The 19,646-nt window shown below is 40.8% G+C and overlaps 1 protein-coding gene across 1 annotated transcript in view; it reads left to right on the top strand.

Annotated features, from left to right (window-relative positions):
- The window catches only part of URH1 (uridine-ribohydrolase 1), a 202,846-nt gene that overhangs the window by 58,929 nt on the left and 124,271 nt on the right, over window positions 1-19,646 (top strand). The window lies entirely within an intron of this gene.

Raw genomic sequence — 19,646 nt, 5'->3', positions numbered from 1 at the left:
AAATTTCTCACAGAAATTCCTCTTCTATTTTGTTGGTTGTATCTTGTACATGAGATTTTTGCTAAAGATCAATAAAGAAACCCTCATCTGTTGCACTGGTTTTCCCACATTGGGTTTTTCCGGGGACAATTGTCCAAAAATAACTGTCATTGTGATTATACTTGTGCTAGTATTTTTCCTTGCATTTACTTTCCGCAGTATTTTAATTGTGAAGGCTGCAGTAGAATTTATTTCGATATTTGCTGTAGAAACACTGTGAATAACTTATTTATGAATTAATAAGTAGAAGAAATAATATCAGTCACTGCAGTTGGATTTCTATTTAGAAATTTTCACATGGTATCGGCGCTGAATTATGCATGAGTGCAGACTGGAAGAGCTAGCATTGAAGAGAAAGAGGGAGTTCGAAATTGCTGCATAGGCAAAAAATCGAATCCCTAGAGGAATTGCACAGTCCAGTCTAGGAGGGCAAAATTTTCATAGGAAAATCTCTCTCTGAGAGAGTCGACAGAGAGGAAGATTTCCAGATCGAAGTTTGCCAGTGACAGAGGGAGTAGCGCAAAAGCTTTAGTGCAGAGCAGTCTTCAAGTGAAGACATAGTTATTCTGCAACAGTTGCTAGGGCAGAAAAACATCAGAAATCGATAGGAAAAATAACACAAAGAAGGATGGAAAATCAAGATGTCTCTGAATTATCTTCCAGATTGGAAGAAGAATTTGCATGCTTGTCAAGTTCAACGTCAGCAGATGTTTGGTATATTGATAGCGGGGCTTCAGCCCATATGACTGGAGTACGAGAATATTTCTCGAGCTATCAAGAAGAGCAAATGGACTTCCAGATTACTATGGGAAACAGAACAAAGTGTACTCCAGTCGGGAGAGGGGCCATAGTATTTCAGACTGAAGCAAGAACCAGCGTTCGAGCCACTAATGTTCTGCATGTGCCCGGGTTAGGAATGAATCTGATTTCAGTGTCCCAGTTACAGGACAAGGGATACGATGTATACTTCATTGGAAGGAAAGTATACATCAAACATCCAAGCTGGAAGAAGAAGAGACAAATTGGAGCTTGAAGCAACAAACTGTATAGATTGTAGCTTGAGTCTCCAATAGAACTGATAGGCAACAATCATAATGGTGAAAATGAACTGAATGAAATGTGGCACAGACAAATGGGGCACTTACACCATGGAGCACTGAGGATGCTCAGAGAGACTGTTACAGGAGTTCCAGTCCTTAGTACTGAGCATGATGATGTATGCAGAGGATGCGTACTAGGGAAGTACGCTAAAGCAACTTTTTCTAGAAGTAACAACAAAGCGGAAGGCATATTGGGATTGATACACTAAGATATTTGTGGCCCAATGTCCACAAGAGCTCTTAGTGGTGGCGAATACTTTGTCACCTTTATTGATGATCACTCTAGAAAAACCTAGATCCATTTCTTAAAGAACAAGGATGAGGTCCTTGATCGGTTCAGAGAGTTTAAGGCTCTCATAGAGAACATGACAGGGAAAAAGATAAAGGTATTGCATTCAGATAATGGTGGAGAGTATACAGACAAAGACTTCATATATTTCTGCGCAAAGGAGGGCATCAAAAGAGAATGGACAACTCCATATAATCCAGAGCAGAATGGAGTAGCAAAGCGAAAGAATAGAACTATTGTTGGGTTAGCAAATGCTGCGTTTTATGACTAGGACTTGCCTAGATTCTTATGGACAGAGGCTTGCAACACAACAGTGTATATCCAGAATAAAAATCCTCACAGAGCATTGGGGAAGAAAACACCTGAAGGTGTCTTCACAGGGAAGAAGTCGGAGGTGAGTCATCTTAGGATATTCGAAAGTGTGGCATATTGTCACATTCTAGACGAGAAGCATAGTAAAATGGATCAGATTGCAGAAAAGGGGTACCTCGTAGGATATAGTGAGACTTCGAAGGCATATAGAATCTACATTCCTAGCAGTAGGAAGATTGTAGTGAGACGAGATGTAAAGTTCATGGAGGATAGGGTTTTTAGGAAATCTCGAGAGATGCCAGCAGAAGGTTAGTCAATAGATATTCCATTAGTCCAATAGTAGCAGGGGCAACAAGGAGGACAAGCAGGAGGATAGACACTTGGATCGAGCACAGTGACCAGCACCAGTATTTCCTCAGAAGTAGGAAATCCAGGCAGTTCTCAGCAGATGGAACAACAGGAACAGGAGGGGGATTTGATTGAGCCTCCCACCACCAGTGGTAGAACCAGTAGGGAAGTACGAGAGACGCTGAGGGACGCAAAGGAGTTTATTAGAGCTCCTAGAACCGAGAAGAGGCAGCGTAGATAGCTTGACAGGTACCAAGCTTTGGTAGCACATGTTGAAGAACCCTCCAACTTTCAGGAAGTCATACAACATCAAGTTTGGGTGGATGCCATGCTAGAAGAGTATAGTTCTATTGTGACGAATGATGTCTGGGAAGTGGTACCTAGACCAGAGGATAGATCAGTTGTAGGATCAAGGTGGATCTACAAGATCAAGTATGCTACAGATGGTAGTATAGAGAAGTACACGGCTAGGTTCATGGAAAAGAGTTACACACAAAAGGAAGGAATAGACTATGAGGAGACCTTTGCCCCAGTAGCCAGATATACCTCTATTAGATTCGTTATATCCCTAGCAGCTCAAATGGGATGGGAGATTCACCAGATGGATGTCAAGACAACATTCTTGAAAAGGGTGATAGAAGAAGAGGTGTATGTAGAAAAACCCGAAGGCTTCGAAACTCATGAAAACAAAACTCATGTATGTAGGTTAAAGAAAGCCCTGTATGGGCTCAAGCAGGCACCTAGAGCATGGTATGGTAAGATTGATAGTTACTTGCAGCAGTTGGGATTTGTCAAGAGTGATGTTGATCTTAATCTCTACTATCTAATGGTAGAGAATGAGCCACTTATTCTGGTATTAGATGTGGATGACTTGTTTCTAACAAGGTCATCTAGGCTCATAAAAGACTGCAAGAAGAATCTTGAAGCAAAATTCGACATGAAGGATATGGGGTTGATGCATTATTTTCTAGGGTTGGAAGTTTGGCAGAAGAATGGGGAGATCTTCCTTGGGCAAGGAAGATATGCTACAAAGATTCTGAAGAGATTCAAAATGCAGGATTGCCGACCCATGGCTATGCCCATGATCACCAATTGGAAGAAAATAGATGCATTAGGAGACAAAGAGGTGGGCCCCACCTTGTACAGACAGCTCATTGGGTCGCTCATGTATCTGGTCAACACTAGGCTAGACATTTGCTTCGCTGTCAACACCCTTAGTCAGTTCATGGTGGAACCGAAAAGGGTGCATTGGGCAGCAACTAGGCACATTCTTAGATATGTGCATGGAACAGTCGGATATGGGTTGAAATACACCCGAGGAGATGACATCAGATTGAATGGATTCACAGATGCAGATTGGGCAGGTAGTTTAGTAGACCGAAAAAGTACCTCCGGGTATTGCTTCAGCGTTGGATCAGGAATGATCTCTTGGTGCAGGAGGAAGTAGAAGTCGGTAGTTCTGAGCTCAACAAAATATATGGCGGCCAACACAGTTATGTGCGAAGCTATATGGCTTAGAACACTGCTTGTGAATTTGTTCAGGAAGAGGATGGAAGCGACCAGTATTTTCTGCAATAATTAGAGTTGTATTAAACTTTCTGAGAATCCAATATTTCACGATCGGTCGAAACACATTGATATCAGATGTCACTTTATTAGACACTGTGTTCAAAGTGGGGCAGTACAGTTGTAGTATGTCTCCATACGAAATTAGGTAGCAAACGTACTCGCAAAAGCTCTAGGAAGAGCTAAGTTCATCCAGTCCAGGGAACAAATGGGTATGGTAGAGAATCCATTTCAGTAGTAGAAACAGGTGGTTTCTTAGTTGCAGTGGCAGGAAATGAGAGGGAGTTGCAGTACAGATGCAGTGTTGGCGGTGGCAGGGCCAGTAGTAGTACAAATGCAACATTTGTGTAGTAGTTGATGGACAATGGTGTCAGACATCAACAACATAGAGGGAGATGTCACAAAATCAGAGTGATGCTTCAACAGGTTGCATTATTAGAGCACATTCCTTGCTAAGCGGGAGTGCTGATTTATGGTAGCATCGGATGTGCTCTAAGCCTCAAAATTTGTAGGGAGGCTAGGACACATGTATTCCACAATACCCAAAAATTGTTTTGGGAAATTCCACCCGGAAACAATTTTATTAAAATAATTAATTATTTTTAATGGGTGCCTAAGTCTAAACTTAGGAAATTAAAATAATTAAAGGGTATTAATTAAACTGAGGGTGAAACTTCTAGAAGAAGACGAGGATCAAGTCAATATGATCTAAGCCATTGATTAGAATCTAATCTGGGCCGTTGATTACTCAACTGGAGGATTATAAGGACTTCAATGGGCGTTTGGAAAATACATCAGGCAGATACTCAGTTACCCAAGTAAGATCGATTTTCTCATTGGTCAAAGTTCGGTAAGAGGAAATCGAATCAGAGTGAGAGTTGCAGGTGAGAAGGAGGGAGGGCATCAACATTAGTCGGGAGTGCAGGAGCAGAAAGAAGATGCAGAGAAGAGGAGGGACAATTAAGAGGCTGTGATGCTGGGACTGCGCAGTCCCTACGCAGAAGTTGATGTAGTGAGACGCAGAGGGGGCAGCAGGTCCTCTCTAGAGTCAAAATCTCACTGAGAAGCGTGAGAATATTGTCTGTAAAATTTCTCACAGAAATTCCTCTTCTATTCTGTTGGTTGTATCTTGTACATGAAATTTTTGCTGAAGATCAATAAAGAAACCCTCATCTGCTACACCGATTTTCCCACAGTTGGTTTTTCCGAGTATAATTGTCCAAAAATAACTGTCATTGTGATTATACTTGTGCTAGTATATTTCCTTTCATTTACTTTCCGCAGTATTTTAATTGTGAAGGCTACAGTAGAATTTATTTCGATATTTGCTGTAGAAACATTGTGAATAACTTAATTTTGAATTAATAAGTAGAAGAGATAATATTAGTCACTGCAGTTGGATTTCTGTTTAGAAATTTTTAGAGTTGGAACCCAAATAACTTGTATTTCTGCCCCTCCCATCTAAACTTTATAAATTGCTTTTGATGGTTGGTAGAGTAAATGCCTAGGGTTTGTAGCCATTGGATCATCAAAGGCTCATCACTTGTCAAGAGTAGATCATTAGAACATAAAATCAAAACCATAATCAATATCAAAGCCATACCTTGGAACTCATCATCCTGACTTCATCAGATAACTGTCAAATATAGACATATTTGGATTGCATTGCTCTAAGCATAATGCTTGCTAAGCCAGCGTAATCAACCTTACGTAAATCAATGTTGTACCATCACAACAACAAAGTCAACTCATCAAGGATTAGAAGTCAGATCAAAACCATTATCAAAGTCATCGATATCGTAGTATCAATTCTTTCAACCAGGAGACAGGTAGAGCATATATCAAGGGAGTTGTCTTTAGTGCGACTTTTTGGACTTTCCGGTGCCGGAATCCGGTGGAAAAAATTGAGGTGAAATCTTGATTTGTGTTATTTAAACTAATTTTTGACTGTATATATGGATTCAGAACCCTGGAAAACCCATAGGGCACTTTGATTGCACAGGATTACCCATCAAACTTGTGATTTCAATAAATTCCTGTTGGATTTTAGAGAAATTACACCGGAAAAACCCACCGTAAAAGCTTTCAAAAAGTCGCACTAAAGACAACTCCCATATCAAGTCTTGACTTCATTTGTTATTATGCCATCAAGATGTAATCAACCATGTAATGCCAATCCAAACTTCAGCGAGTCATTCTCATAACATAAGACATTTCGATCACAAGGTGCAAATGCATACACCAAGGATGAGTCATGCAGGTTCCATTTTCATGCTAAATTACAACTATCATTACCTCAACCATTGTGCTAGGAACAAGGAGGCCAATACAAAATCATTTTTCCAAATATTCACACAAGTCATTATGCTCGCATCGCATAGACATCAGGGAAAATCAACAATCGTCAAATCAGATCATTAGACATCAGGTCAAGTCCAAATTTGCTATCGTAGAGAGATCTACAGACAAAGCATTTCTCAATCATCAATTCAAAGTTATTGTCAAGCATCATGAAAAAACACTGTTTGTCTATATCGATAAAGCCAAATCATGCCAATGTCTTGTAGCACAAATATAGTGACATATCTATATGTATGTTCCGGTCACTTGCAAACACAAGTTCAATCTGCCTGTTCATGTTATGGCAAACATTAAAGTTTTTCCCGCTTGCAGATCTTGTTGTTATCTGCAACACATCTGTGGTACATACATCTTCCAGGTGAAGATCTTGATTTCAATCAAGATACTTTATTTTTATGTGATCAACAATTTAACCCAACAACTTCATAAATCATATTGCAGTGGCAGGATATGTCCGAAACATCTTGATTTAGAGTTCATACAGCTTCAGAAAGCTTCAGATGATGGTCAATTGTAGTCTAGTTAGCATGGGAGTGTCTTTAGCTGCCTAGATGATGTCTAGGCCTTAGCATGCATGCGTCCAGGGATGAGATCTCCTAGATCTGTGACTACGTTTGGAGCAGAAACCCTAATTTCTGCACGAGCTTCATATCTGAGACTCTGCTATAGATCAATACTGTCAGATGCACATAAGTCATATTTCAGCAACACAAAATGCAAATAGTAATATGAGTATGAGTCTTGAGAAGAGATTCTCCCTTTGACTAGAGATCTACTTCATTCATCTTTATTCATGTCATCAACTTGTCTCTACTAGAGTCAAGCAACAGTAGATCTGTTAGATCATAAACATATATCTATCATGGCTATTAGCATCATGACAACAATTTTTCATCAAAGGTTAGACTCAAAACAACAAATAGATGCAACATCATTCCTCAAAGATTATGAACACAATAACACTTTCAATCAAGTCACTCTATCAAGTTAGGGCATTCAACTTTACCATATGATATCAAGACATGACCATAGATAATAAGAGGTCTACGTATCAATCTTACACTTATACCTCTCACATCAAGGTTACCATGCTCTTCATGACCAATGAGATCAAATTAGGTCATTCAATAAAACTACCAAAGCAGCAAGAGTGTCAATTTCTCTTTCCACATGCTTATCGCAAGCATTATCAACAAACTCATGTATAGAAGTCAATGAGCTATCCTTCTATATGAAATCCATAAATATCCAGAGTATCATCTACTAGAGTCAAGGTGCTAGCCTTCTTTATAGGATCAAGATGTCCAACGGATGGATGTTAGCCAAACATCAAGTACATCAATGTATCGACATTAGATAGGCTCATAGAATTCAAGAAGATAAAAATGTTCAACACCAGGTGCATCATTTCATCATAAGAAACATAGATCCAAGTCACTTTCATATGCATGTATGAGCCATCAAAGAAAGAGACATTCTCATCATACCTTAGGGCTTACAGAGCCAATAGCTGAAATATAACATACCATGCATACCTTGTGGTATTCAAATACCTGTGCACCTTCTCATTAGACATAGGCCACTTGAAGCACTTTGTCATCTTTTCATCAAGTACCTCTTTATCTCTTTCTAGATCTGCATCTCAAAATGATCCTCAAGAAGGATCTACTCATTGAATCTCATCAAGGAGGTTAGAAACATCCATTTACTCAAATACATATGCAGGAAGTATAATTAATAAACAAAATTATCAGATCCATAAGTCTAAACAAAAGAAAGAGGCATCATGAGTCAACACATACTTATCTTCAATGAGAGGTGATCCTCTCCCTCTTGGACCAATCTTGAAGAGCCATCAATGTCCATGGTCCATATACCAATGTTTCCTTCAAGTATCCAACCAGGTCTGCTAGGGATTATCCCATCTAGGGCTTCATCAAATCTCCCACAAGTGCTTAAGCATCTTCTCATTGACCATACTAGGTTTCATATCTCATATCGTTTCCATAAACCAGGGTTTTCTCTCCAACCCTAACCTCATAGAATCCATCAAACCCTAATAATCAAGTTGCCTAGGGTTTTCTTCAAACCCTAGAATTCTTTTAGGTCTCCACCATCCTCTTCTTTCTTCCATCAAAGGTGTCATCATCGAGGTGATCTCCATGGCTTTTCTTCAACCCAACTCTGATACCATGTTAATTTTTCATAGGGCTACATTGTTCTTTGCTTTGATAATTGCATTTCATCATTAATACATTAAGTTCACCCCATATCATCATTACATTATTCAGATCTACACCATTATTCATCAGCATATGCAATTATATAGAAAGAACATCATCATCATCATCAATGCAACGAAACATAAAGGAACAATAGAAGAAAAGAATGCACACACATAGAGACACCAGGATTGGTTCGAGACCAGGGCAAAACCCACTATGGGGAAAACCCTTGCAAATCTTCTTCTTCTTAGATCGTCATCAAATGATTCAACAAAAGAGAGTACAATGATCCATAACTTTATCTAAACAAAAAAACAACTATGATATCCATGAAATAGATCTAATCATGCTTGAAGACAAAACCTTGATTCTGATGGCTGAACTATGCTGTCACTGACTGTAATCAATTGTTCGATGCTGCTGAACATTGTTGTCACTGAGCGGAATATTCGGAATACAGAAATTTCATCCATGAGTCTCGAACGTAGGGAGGAGCTGTGCGAGCGTCTATAGTAGATCTGGACGCTCTCTGCATAACTGGATGACAGCATATGGAACAAATCTAGACACTCCCAAGAGAATTGGATTAGGGTGTCTGGGGTCAAGCATACCCAGACCTGCTTCAAGCCATGGACACTCTCATAAGGCTGTTGTGCCACCGTCTATGGCATCCCGGACGCTCTCAAGACCACTCTGTGAGAGTGTTCGGGGAATAATACAACTCAATCTGACTCTCAAGCCTTGGACGCTCCCATAACTCACTATGCCAGTGTCCAAGGCTCCCTGGATGCTCCCATAAGCTTGTGTGTTGGAATTTCTAAGTTTAACCCGTTAGAAATTCTTCCTGTGCTATCTGGTTTATTTCTTCCTACTTGTTCATTTACTTAACAAGTTATTTACCATGTAAATACTGAAAATAAACATAAGTACAGTATCAACATCTACAGATCATCAACTGAAAGAAAACAAGCACACAAGTGACATCGTTATTTTTGGACCAATGTCCTCGGAAAAACCCAATGCAGGAAAACCGGTGCAACTATTCAGAGGGTTTTATTACTATGCAGTTTTCAGTATACAACCAGGGTGCCAGAAATGGCTCACCCAACAGAGAATGCCCTCGGCAGTGGTACCTCTCCTCGGAGACAGATATTCTGGCTGATTAATCACCGGATGAATGATCCCACAGCAACAATTGCAGCTTCCACTGCCTTGTGTTACTCTGATAGGGATTGCGTCAGCCTTCTCGGCCCACCAACACTCAGCCTGCCCCACGGAAACCTCCCAGTGCTGCCTCTTGGCCCTGCGTCAGCTCTTCTAGCCTCTGCGTTAGCTTCTGGAGCCTCTGTGTAAGCCCCTAGACTCTCTGCGTCACACATGCTGGCCTCTCTTGGCTCTGCACAACTCCTAGTTGCCTCTGGGTAGCACCTTGCTGCCTCTGCCTCAACCTCTCCCAGCTTTGTGCTGTCTCTTTGGTACCAACTCTGCCTCTCTGTTATGTATTCACTGCCTCTCGCTGCTGATCACTGATTCTATCCCTCTTAGCAAACCCCGCTCTAGAGAATAGAATGTCTGATCACTCTGATGTATCCTCCAACTGACCCTCAAGCCTCCTCTTATACTTTTCTCGTTGGTCCATCAACGACCGAGATTAAATCTCTAATCAACGGCTAAGATTAGATTTGGCTTGATCCATGACTTTTGGAACATTCTAACCCAGTTTTATATTAATACCCTTTAATATTTTATTTTTCTTAAGTTTAGACTTAGGAACTCCATTAAAAATATTAATTATTTTAATATCTCCCAAACTGGTTAGAATCTGCTTAAACCATTTCTAGGTCTTGGAGATCTCATGTGCTTTAGCCTCTCCACCAATTTTCATGGCTAGAGCACATCCGATGCTACCCCAAATCAACACTCCCTCTTAGCGAGGACTGTGCTTTAGTAATACTCCACACTAAGTATCACCCTGATTATCTAGCATTGGTCTCTGTGCTGATGCTATGCCTCCTTGCCCAACATCCTTTGCACTGCTACCCATGGCCCTGCCACTGCCATTATTGCATCCGTACGACAACTTCTGCTGCATCCGTGCTGCTGCTGGTCCATCCTTCCAACACTGCATCTGCACTGCATCCCCTCTCATCATGCTGCATTGTGCTGCCCATAGCACTGCCACTGCTAACTGTTGCATTGCAACTCAGTTATTGAGAAGTAAGTAACTGATCCACCCAACTTCTGACATCCATGTCAGGGTAGAAACACTCTCGATGCTAAAGCTCCCTCTGCCGCTAACAAGTGCTCCCTATACTGACCTTTGCGCTGCTGCAACAACTCCCTGCATCTCGCACCGTTGCACACCTCTCTGTGTCATCCTGCACTGGTGTAGCACTTCTGTGCCTCTCGCACTATTGCAGCCTGCTAGCCTCGCGTTGTCCCGGGACTCCTGCATTGTAGCATTCTTTGCTGCTCCATCTGCATCCGTCTCTACCGACATCTGCCAGTCCTGCTACTCCTTTTCGGGGCTCCCGTAGCAAGGTATAATCCAAGAGGTTGGGTACCTCAAGGATCCTGCTCCTCATCGCCTGTAGTCTGTCTGACTACAGCTCGATGTCTCCCCACTTCTTCTCAAGTGGCACATGAGCACTCATGGCACAATCGTCATCCTCCTCGACTTCTTTCTCCGCCCTCGCTAGCGCTGCCTTGGTCTCAGAAGCCTCTCCTTACTCTTCTTCCTAGGACACTTGTTCGCAAAATGACCTAGTTCCCCACAATGGAAGCACATGACCTTGGAGAGGTCCTTCTTCTTTCCCTTCTCCTGCTTTCCCGCAGATGCTAGAGCCGCATCCTCTTCTTCCTCCTCCTTGATTCTGACCCCTTTGCTTCTATTCCCCGCCTTGGTCACCCGTCTGATCTCTTCTTAACGAAGAGCCGCCCACAGTTCCTCCCAATCTGGAAGGCTTGTCCTGCCCAGTATGCTCTGGACAAATATCTCCCAATACTCTGAGACTACGTTCATTGCGGTCCTTACCATAAATTCCTGATCCGGCGTGGCCCCAATGGAACTTAGCTGGTCACGGATCTCCTTCAATCGTCCGAGGAAGACATCTATCTGCTCTCCCTTCTGCATCTAGTATGACCGCAACTAATTTTCAAGTAACATCTTCCTCTGCACTAAAGTATGCTGGTACAATTTCTTCAGGGCATCCCACATCTCATTTGCCGTGTCCTTCTCGGCAATATGCGACACCACATGATCCTTGATCCCATCAAGGATGATGCACTTCGCCCTGGCCATTGCCTCCTCGTACTTCTCATTTTCAGTTGGGTCAACTGGGATCGCTATTGTTTTCAAGGCGAAGTCCTTGATGCGATATCTGTCTAGAATGGACAAGATCCTGGCCTTCTAGACCACAAAGTTGGATGCTCTGTCCAACCTATCCTGATCTCTCAGTCCATTCACGACCATTATGCTGCTCTTCTTTTGACTCCTCCGAGTCTCTCTACTTCCCTCCTAGAAGTCCTTTGTTCGACTCCTGCTGAGTCTCTCAACTTCCCGTCTGGAAGTTCTCGGTTTGACTCCCTCTGAGTCTCGATTTCCCTTCTGGAAATCCCTCTGCCAACGTCGATTTGCCCCACTCTGATCGTCTGTGCAACTGCACCACTGATCCGGATTCCTTGACTAGAAATCCGCCCCAGCAGCAACTTGCTCCTCCTTGATCTTGCCCTGTTAGGTACTGTTTTGACCACAGTACCCCACCAGCTTCGCTCCGCAAATTACCCACAGCCTCCTATGCCCCAGCAACTGAAGGAATGAGCATCTAGGCTCTGTGCAATCCCGACACTGGCAAAATCTACACCTCTTGGCAACAACGTCGATCCTTCCTGACTGAGAAAGATGACCGGGTACTTCGTAGGTCAGATTTTCTCCTTTCTGCCTCTACGCTGATCCTCCTCCTGGCTCGAGTTGATGACGCAGGCCCTCTGCATCATCCCTTCCTTGCTGCTTTCTGCTAGGAACAACTTCTATCACTCGGGACAACTGTTTCTGCTGCTATTGCTCTGCTAGCTGATGCCTTCAGTGATCTTGATATCTGCAACCACACTCTGATACCATGTTGGAATTTCTAAGTTTAACCCGTTAGAAGTTCTTCCTGTACTATTTGGTTTATTTCTTCCTACTTGTTCAATTACTTAACAAGTTATTTACCATGTAAATACTGAAAATAAACACAAGTACATTATCAACATCTACAGATCATCAACTGAAAGAAAACAAGCACACAAGTGACATCGTTATTTTTGGACCAATGTCCCTGGAAAAACCCAATGCGGGAAAATCGGTGCAACTATTCAGAGGGTTTTATTATTATGCAGTTTTTAGAATACAACCAGGGTGCTAGAAATGGCTCACCCAACAGAGAATGCCCTCGACAGTGGTACCTCTCCTTGGAGATAGATATTCTAGCTGATTAATCATCGGATGAACGATCCCACAGCAACAATTGCAGCTTCCACTGCTCTGTGTCACTCTGATAGGGACTGCTCAACCTTCTCGGCTCACCAGCACTCAGTCTGCCCCATGAAAACCTCCCAGCACTGCCTCTTGGCCCTGCATCAGCTCTGCTAGCCTTTGCGTCAGCTTCTGGAGCCTCTGCATCAGCCCTTAGACCCTCTGCATCACATATGCTGGCCTCTCCTGGCTCTGCGCAGCTCCTAGCTGCCTCTGCGTAACACCCAGTTGCCTTTGCGTCAACCTCTCCGGCTCTGTGCTATCTCTCTAGTACCAACTCTACTTCTCTGCTATGTATTTACTATTCACTACCCCTCATTGCTGATCACTAATTCTATCTCTCTTAGCAAACCTCGCTCTAGATAATAGAATCACTGATCACTCTAATGTGTCCTCCAATGGACCCTCAAGCCTCCTCTTATACTTTTCTTGTTGGTCCATCAACGGCTGAGATAAAATCTCTAATCAACGGCTAAGATTAGCTTTGGCTCGATCCATGACTTTTGGAACATTCTAACCCATTTTTATATTAATACCCATTAATATTTTATTTTTCCTAAGTTTAGACTTAGGAACTCTATTAAAAATATTAATTATTTTAATATCTCCCAAACCGATTAGAATCTGCCCAAACCATTTCTGGGTCTCGGGGATCTCATGAGCTTTAGCCTCTCCACCAATTTTCATGGCTAGAGCACATCCGATGCTACTCCAAATCAATACTGTGTGCCAATGTCCAAGGACTAAAATTCCCAGTGCTGTGCTAGCATCCCGGGATCCAAAAACCCTAAGTCAAAGCGAACCTTATGCCTGTGATTTCGGACCCTTGCGCGACCTCCTTCTGTCAAACCTATGCGAACCAAGACAAAAAGAGAAGAGAAGATGGCTTGATCAATGTGTCCAAACGAGATTGAGGTCACTTCTATTTATAGGCTTTCATGAAGGTCTACTTGGGTTTAAGGCCGACTTAAGCAGTTACCCATGTGGTTAGGGCCAACCCATTCCATAATACATGTATGAATAAATAATTCAAAAATCAACTTCTGCTTGACCAAATTGGGTGATGTTTGGGTCGATTTTGGTCCACTCAAAAGGAGGAATCTAATGCAATCATTATCTCGGTCATCTGAGTTGTCCAAGGTGGAATTTGACCGCAGTTGCAAAAATTAACACAACTTTTCAAGGCTTCATCCTTTCTTATGGTATCAAGGTCGTCTTGATCATCATCATTCTTATAACTTCCTTCATCATGCTCATCATTATTAATTACTAACATCTTCAACATCTTGAAGATTGTGTACCTTCAAAAACTTTAATAACAAGTACAACCAAATACAAATCGAAGCATGAAGTTAACTATATCAAAATAATGTCATCAAAATATCAAATACCTAAACCTAATTAGGTTCATACTCAGCAAAGGTTACATCCTTTTACATACTAGATTTCAACTTCTCGCTAGGGTTTTGTTATAAATCCTAGACTCCATCTTTGAGACATAAAGCCTTAGATATCAACAATTCTAATCCAATCATAATACTATACATCTAAGGTTTCAACAATATGCTTTTAAAATTACATGTTAGACTCTACTAGGGTTTGTCGCAAACCCTATATTTTATCATCAAAGCTAAATCATATTGAAAACAATATCATCGTATCCTAAAATATCAATCTCTACTAGGGTTTTGTTATAAAGCCTAGATTTCACAAACGAAAACATGAGTATTAATAATTAAGTTAGCATACTTGCATATACATATCTAGGATGCACTAGCATTTCACATCAATATCTATTAGGTAAACCTAGAACACAAACATCAATACATCGAAGTTCGATATACAACAATTTTTACCAGGCTAGGGTTTCAATCAAACAGACGAATAAACTTCTAGGATCTTACTATAATACAAGGGTTTTGCATATAAACCCTAATTTACCAAACCCTAAATATCTAGGGTTTCATTTAGACATTAACAACAAACCCTAAACGACTAGGGTTTTTATCGTAACATTATCAAAACCCTAAACTTCAAAAGAATAGTATTTCTAGACTTCATCAACAACCCTAAGTAGACTAGGGTTTCATAATCAATACCCTTAGCATCAAGAGGCTAGGGTTTTACAAGAATGATCAAATAATAAGAGATAGTATAACGAGGGTAGATTCAATCTATCAATTAATCACCCAAACAAGAATCTTTAAGATTCAAAACCCTAGACATAACAATGTTAGTAATGTAAAGCAAATTAAAAGAGAATGAACATACTTTCTCTATGAAGAGAACCTCGTAACAAAACTTGTAGTTTAAGACATACATTGAATTGTTCTTTAACAAACCTTGTAGGACATCAATTCTTGATGGGATTCCTTTGCAACAAAACTTCTTCCATGCTTTAAGTCTATCCTTTGAAGTCTCCTCCATAACTTTTGTGTATTCCGCAATCTTTCCTACCAAGGAAAATACAAAGAAAATGTTATTAGCATATAATACAAACAAATCTTGATGTGAGGAGGAAACCAAACGTGAAAAGATGAAACAAAGAACACAATACTGATCTTTTGGTAAAATGATGGAGGCTCTCTCTTCAATCTTTCTAAGGGACACCTACAACTTATAAAAATAATTCAAAAATGTTCTAACAAGACATGTTAGACCTACAAAATCAAAACATAAAGGAAAACAATACAAAACTTAGAATAGAAGACTAAGAAGGATATGTGAGAGAGGACTTAGTAGTATTAGTCTTCGACTTCCGATTCTTCAGCCTTGTTCTTCTTAGGTGGAGCTTCATCGGTAACATTTGCTTGTTTCCTATCTCTCTTCTTATTCCTTGGATTCTCAGGACATTGATTTTTGTAATGACCCATTTTATGATTGTTGTAACATTCAATCTTGGATAGGTCAACTTCTTTGGTCCTTTGAACTTCTTCAAGGTTCCCTTCTTTTTGGGATGAGCAGAAGGCATTAGAGGTGTTGTCTTTTTCATCCTACTTTTTGTTGTTTACTAATGATATTTGGGCTTCTTCTTGATTGCATGCATTCCACATTTGTTCGAAGGTTGGAGTGTCCTTCCAATTGCTAATTCCTAATGCAAAAGCACTCCAAGATTTTGGTAGACTTAGAAGAGCAACAATTACGAGTTCTTTTTCTAGTACAACGTCATGTATTGCTTGGAGTTCATCTCTTATTCTAGATATCCTTACAAAATATGATGACACAATATCGTCTCTTGTCATCCTTATTGTCCTTAGTTTTGTAATGTTCCAAATTGAAATTGACAGTGATAATCAAGCAAATGCAACAAATTCAACACAATAAAAATGTACACAGATCAGAGAACCAGAAATGAGCCAGAAACACGCCAAAATGGGCCAATTTTATTATATAGCTGAAGGAGTACAAAATAGATTGGAGTGAGTGCACCTGGGCTTGCTTAGAGCAAGCTACAAGCCCCAGGTGGATGAATATCAATTGCCCAAACGATGCAGGAAGCTCCCCAACAAATGACTGCACTGGCCCTTGAAGAAGTACACTGTTGGCTGAGTTGGGACCCCTGTTTGACCCCTCAAATCTACCCAGAAAATTCTGCCAAATTATTTCTGAGATCCTTGTCAAAAACCCAGAAAAACCCAGAAAGGGTTTTGGCAAATTCTACCGACCATCCGGGACCCAAAATTTTAGCTCTCTCCTCCCCACTGGCTGCCAAATAATTCTGCTGTTTGGAGCACCAAAACTTTCCCAAAAATTCTGCAAAATTAGGAGCCAACTCCTTGACCCTTGATTGACAAAACCCAAAAATGTTTTGGGCTAATTCCAACCTCCTGGAATTACCCAAAATTGGTACTACACCCTCCTCAGTAGAGACTACGTCCCCAGTGGCTCTATCTGTTGCAAACTCTCCTTATTTCTCCTCAATTTGCAATAGGAATGGTATAGGAAATTTTCCCGGATGTAGGGGAGAGGTTTTACATCAAATCCCGACACAAGATAGTTGAACCCAGCTCCACAAAAACGTTGTCCAGTGACCCCCCTGTGCAAGCCCTAGGAAGATAAATTCGTTCCCCTCAATAACAATCACCTCCAGCTCCAAAACTTTCCACAAAGGCTGAGCTCTCCCTCAAGCAACTCCATTGATTTTCTCCCGGCAAAATACCCTCGGAAGCTAGCTGAAATGAGTGGTATGATTTCTCTACTGCGTCCTCCCTGGAGTACGAATTGGCTGAAGGAATCTGCTGAAATATGTTGCAATACTCCACAACCCTCTCACCAAAATAGCAATAGCTTGCCTTCCTAGGGTGGCACTTGAAGTCCACCGAAAGAAGGGTGAATTCTCCCCTTGGAGAACTCTGTGCTAAGCAACACTAGTGACCCAGCGAAACAACTTGAGCAACCAAGAAAATAGATGAGTGAACCAAAGACCCCAATAGCTTCTATGCTCCTATTTATAATTTTTTCTTGCCTCCTCATGTGGGTCCCTCCATCCAATATTTCGACCTCCTTCCCTTAGCAATTTGATTTTCCTAAGGGGTTTGAATTCCCCTTTTGGGTGGCCCCCACATTCCACTACCAATTTAATCTTTCCTTTTCTCTAATGTTGGTGGCCTCCATCTCTCCAAAAATTATGTGGGGACTTCCTCCACCCACTTTTGCCAAAATATTTCTCAACACCCGATTGCAAAAATAGAAATTCATTTTAGCAAAATTAATTTAATTGGGGACAGTTCATTTTTGAGGCTAGCTATTTGACCAATGTTATTGATGGTGAATAATTTGGAAAGAGCTTCATACATTTCTTCGGCAGAGTCTATGTTGGATATGTACGGACTCAGGTTGTCCTTCACTCCATCTACTATCGGATTCATGTCCAAGATATCAGTTTCTTTGAACTTCTCTTTTCCAGCATCATCTATAGGTTTTCTTGAATTTTCCTTGAACAAGATCCAAAACTTTATGTTTAGCAAGAATAAGATCTATCCTCTTTTTCCATGCCTTGTAGTTGGAGGCTACTTCTAGCTTGTTTTCTCCCTTCATTGTAGTTGACATAGTTTTTATAGATAGAAGGCTTCTCTTCTTATATAATCCCTTTTCTTAATGATCTTCCTTTGATCCTTTATTCAATAAATCTTCAAGCTGCCTTTTTCTTCCTTCTTCACCTTAGCTCTGATACCATGTTAGAAAATCAGAAAGGCAGAAAGATTCCTTATGTTAATAATTACTTGTGTTCTTATTATTTTCTTTGTCTCATCAAGCAATCATCAAAACATAATATGAAGATCAACGACACTAGATGTAGGCTCTCAGCCAGGGCTAAAACCCCTCTATAGGGGAAAACCTAGTCAAACTCTTCCACTAGTAAATCAAATTGAGATAGACCAAGACCTTAGACCCAAAAGACCTTCCTCCTCCACCAAGTCAGCCTTCCAAGATGATTCAACAAACTTCGGTAGTCTCTTCTTTGTTCAATAGCTACAGCCTAGCAACAATCTAGAACTTCGACCTCTAGCAACTTCAGAATTTCACCCCCCAGAAACTTTAGAATTTCGGCCCCCAGCAACAATCCAGAACTTCGACCCCAACTACTTCAGAACTTCGGTCCAACAACAATCCAACAACTTCGCACGTGTGAGACAAGGAGAGAGAAAATTTCGACTTCTTGTGCTTGACAAAGTCCTTTTCGCTAGCCCTTTACTCATTTTTCTTTGAATTTCACACTTTTTCTTGTTGTAGAAATTGCAGATCAAACTTGTTAAGTGAGTGCTCCAAATGAGGTCAAGTTGCTGCCTTTATATAGGAGATTCTGCCCCTCAATTAGGCCTACTTGTCCAGTTTGAGGCCGACTTGGTTAAGGAAGCCTAGAAGACATAATTTACATCAAAATAAATTTGTATCTTGGTTGACAATGCTCAAGAAGGGTCTATTACATTATGACATGGACAAGGATACTTGACATAAACCCTAGAAGCCTACAATGGAGGCTTTGATTTATAAACCATTGACCCAAGCATGAAACCCATGCTTTAATAAGTCTATTTCTTTAATAATAAAAATTTCTTTTGACAAGTACAATACATCATGAATCAAATACAATTATGAAGACCGACATTAGTTACAGTGTTCAACACTAGGCCAAGTGCGATCCCCGAGTGATTTTGATGACTTCGATGCTCCTGGGTCGCCTCTACTCAAGCCACCGGGTAGTCATGCCAGTCATCTCAAGACTCACATAAACTAGCAAACAAAAAAATGTTAGTGATTGCTAGTTTTTCAATAATAGGGCAGGAAATGTTACATAACAACTAGAAGAAATATTCTTACAATGATTAATTAACAAAGGACCAAGACTATTAATTAGATATACAAGGTTTAGGATTTGCAATGGAGTTTTTATGGTTGAAACATCCATAAAATGAAAAATATAATGATGTCAGCCCTAGAAATATGGTTTTAACATGCAATATGTAATATCTCCAATTTTGTGAGCATGGGAGTCACTAAGGAATTTTGCCCAATTTTAGTAATATTAATTAAAATTGGGCAAATATTATTGGAGAAAGGTGGCTGGTGTTATTTTGTTGGAGAATAGTGGCAAAATAATTTTTATTAAATGGCGGCAAAAGTAACTGAGTGGAAAATGACCTTGTTACCGCCCAAACTAGCAGGGGTCCTAGGAGGGGATCCTAAAGGGACAACTACTAGGTCAAGGGCAACAATGGAGCAATAGCCCACTGTCACCTCAACTAAAGCTCCTTGCTCTTTACGGATTTTCACCGATGGGAGGAGACTCGGTATGAAGGGAATCACTAGGTGAATAAGTCAATGAAGGGATAAGGAGTGATTCCTAGGGCCTATTCGTAAGAGACTCGATTTTGTGGTTTGCTTTCTTG

This window comes from Pinus tabuliformis, chromosome Q, assembly GCF_031772625.1.
Source record: "Pinus tabuliformis cultivar Carrire ecotype Pingquan chromosome Q, CPIR1, whole genome shotgun sequence".
Classification (NCBI taxonomy): Eukaryota; Viridiplantae; Streptophyta; class Pinopsida; order Pinales; family Pinaceae; genus Pinus; species Pinus tabuliformis.
The sequence above is the reverse complement of the archived record's forward strand: the minus strand, read 5'-3'. Positions and strand labels throughout refer to the sequence as shown.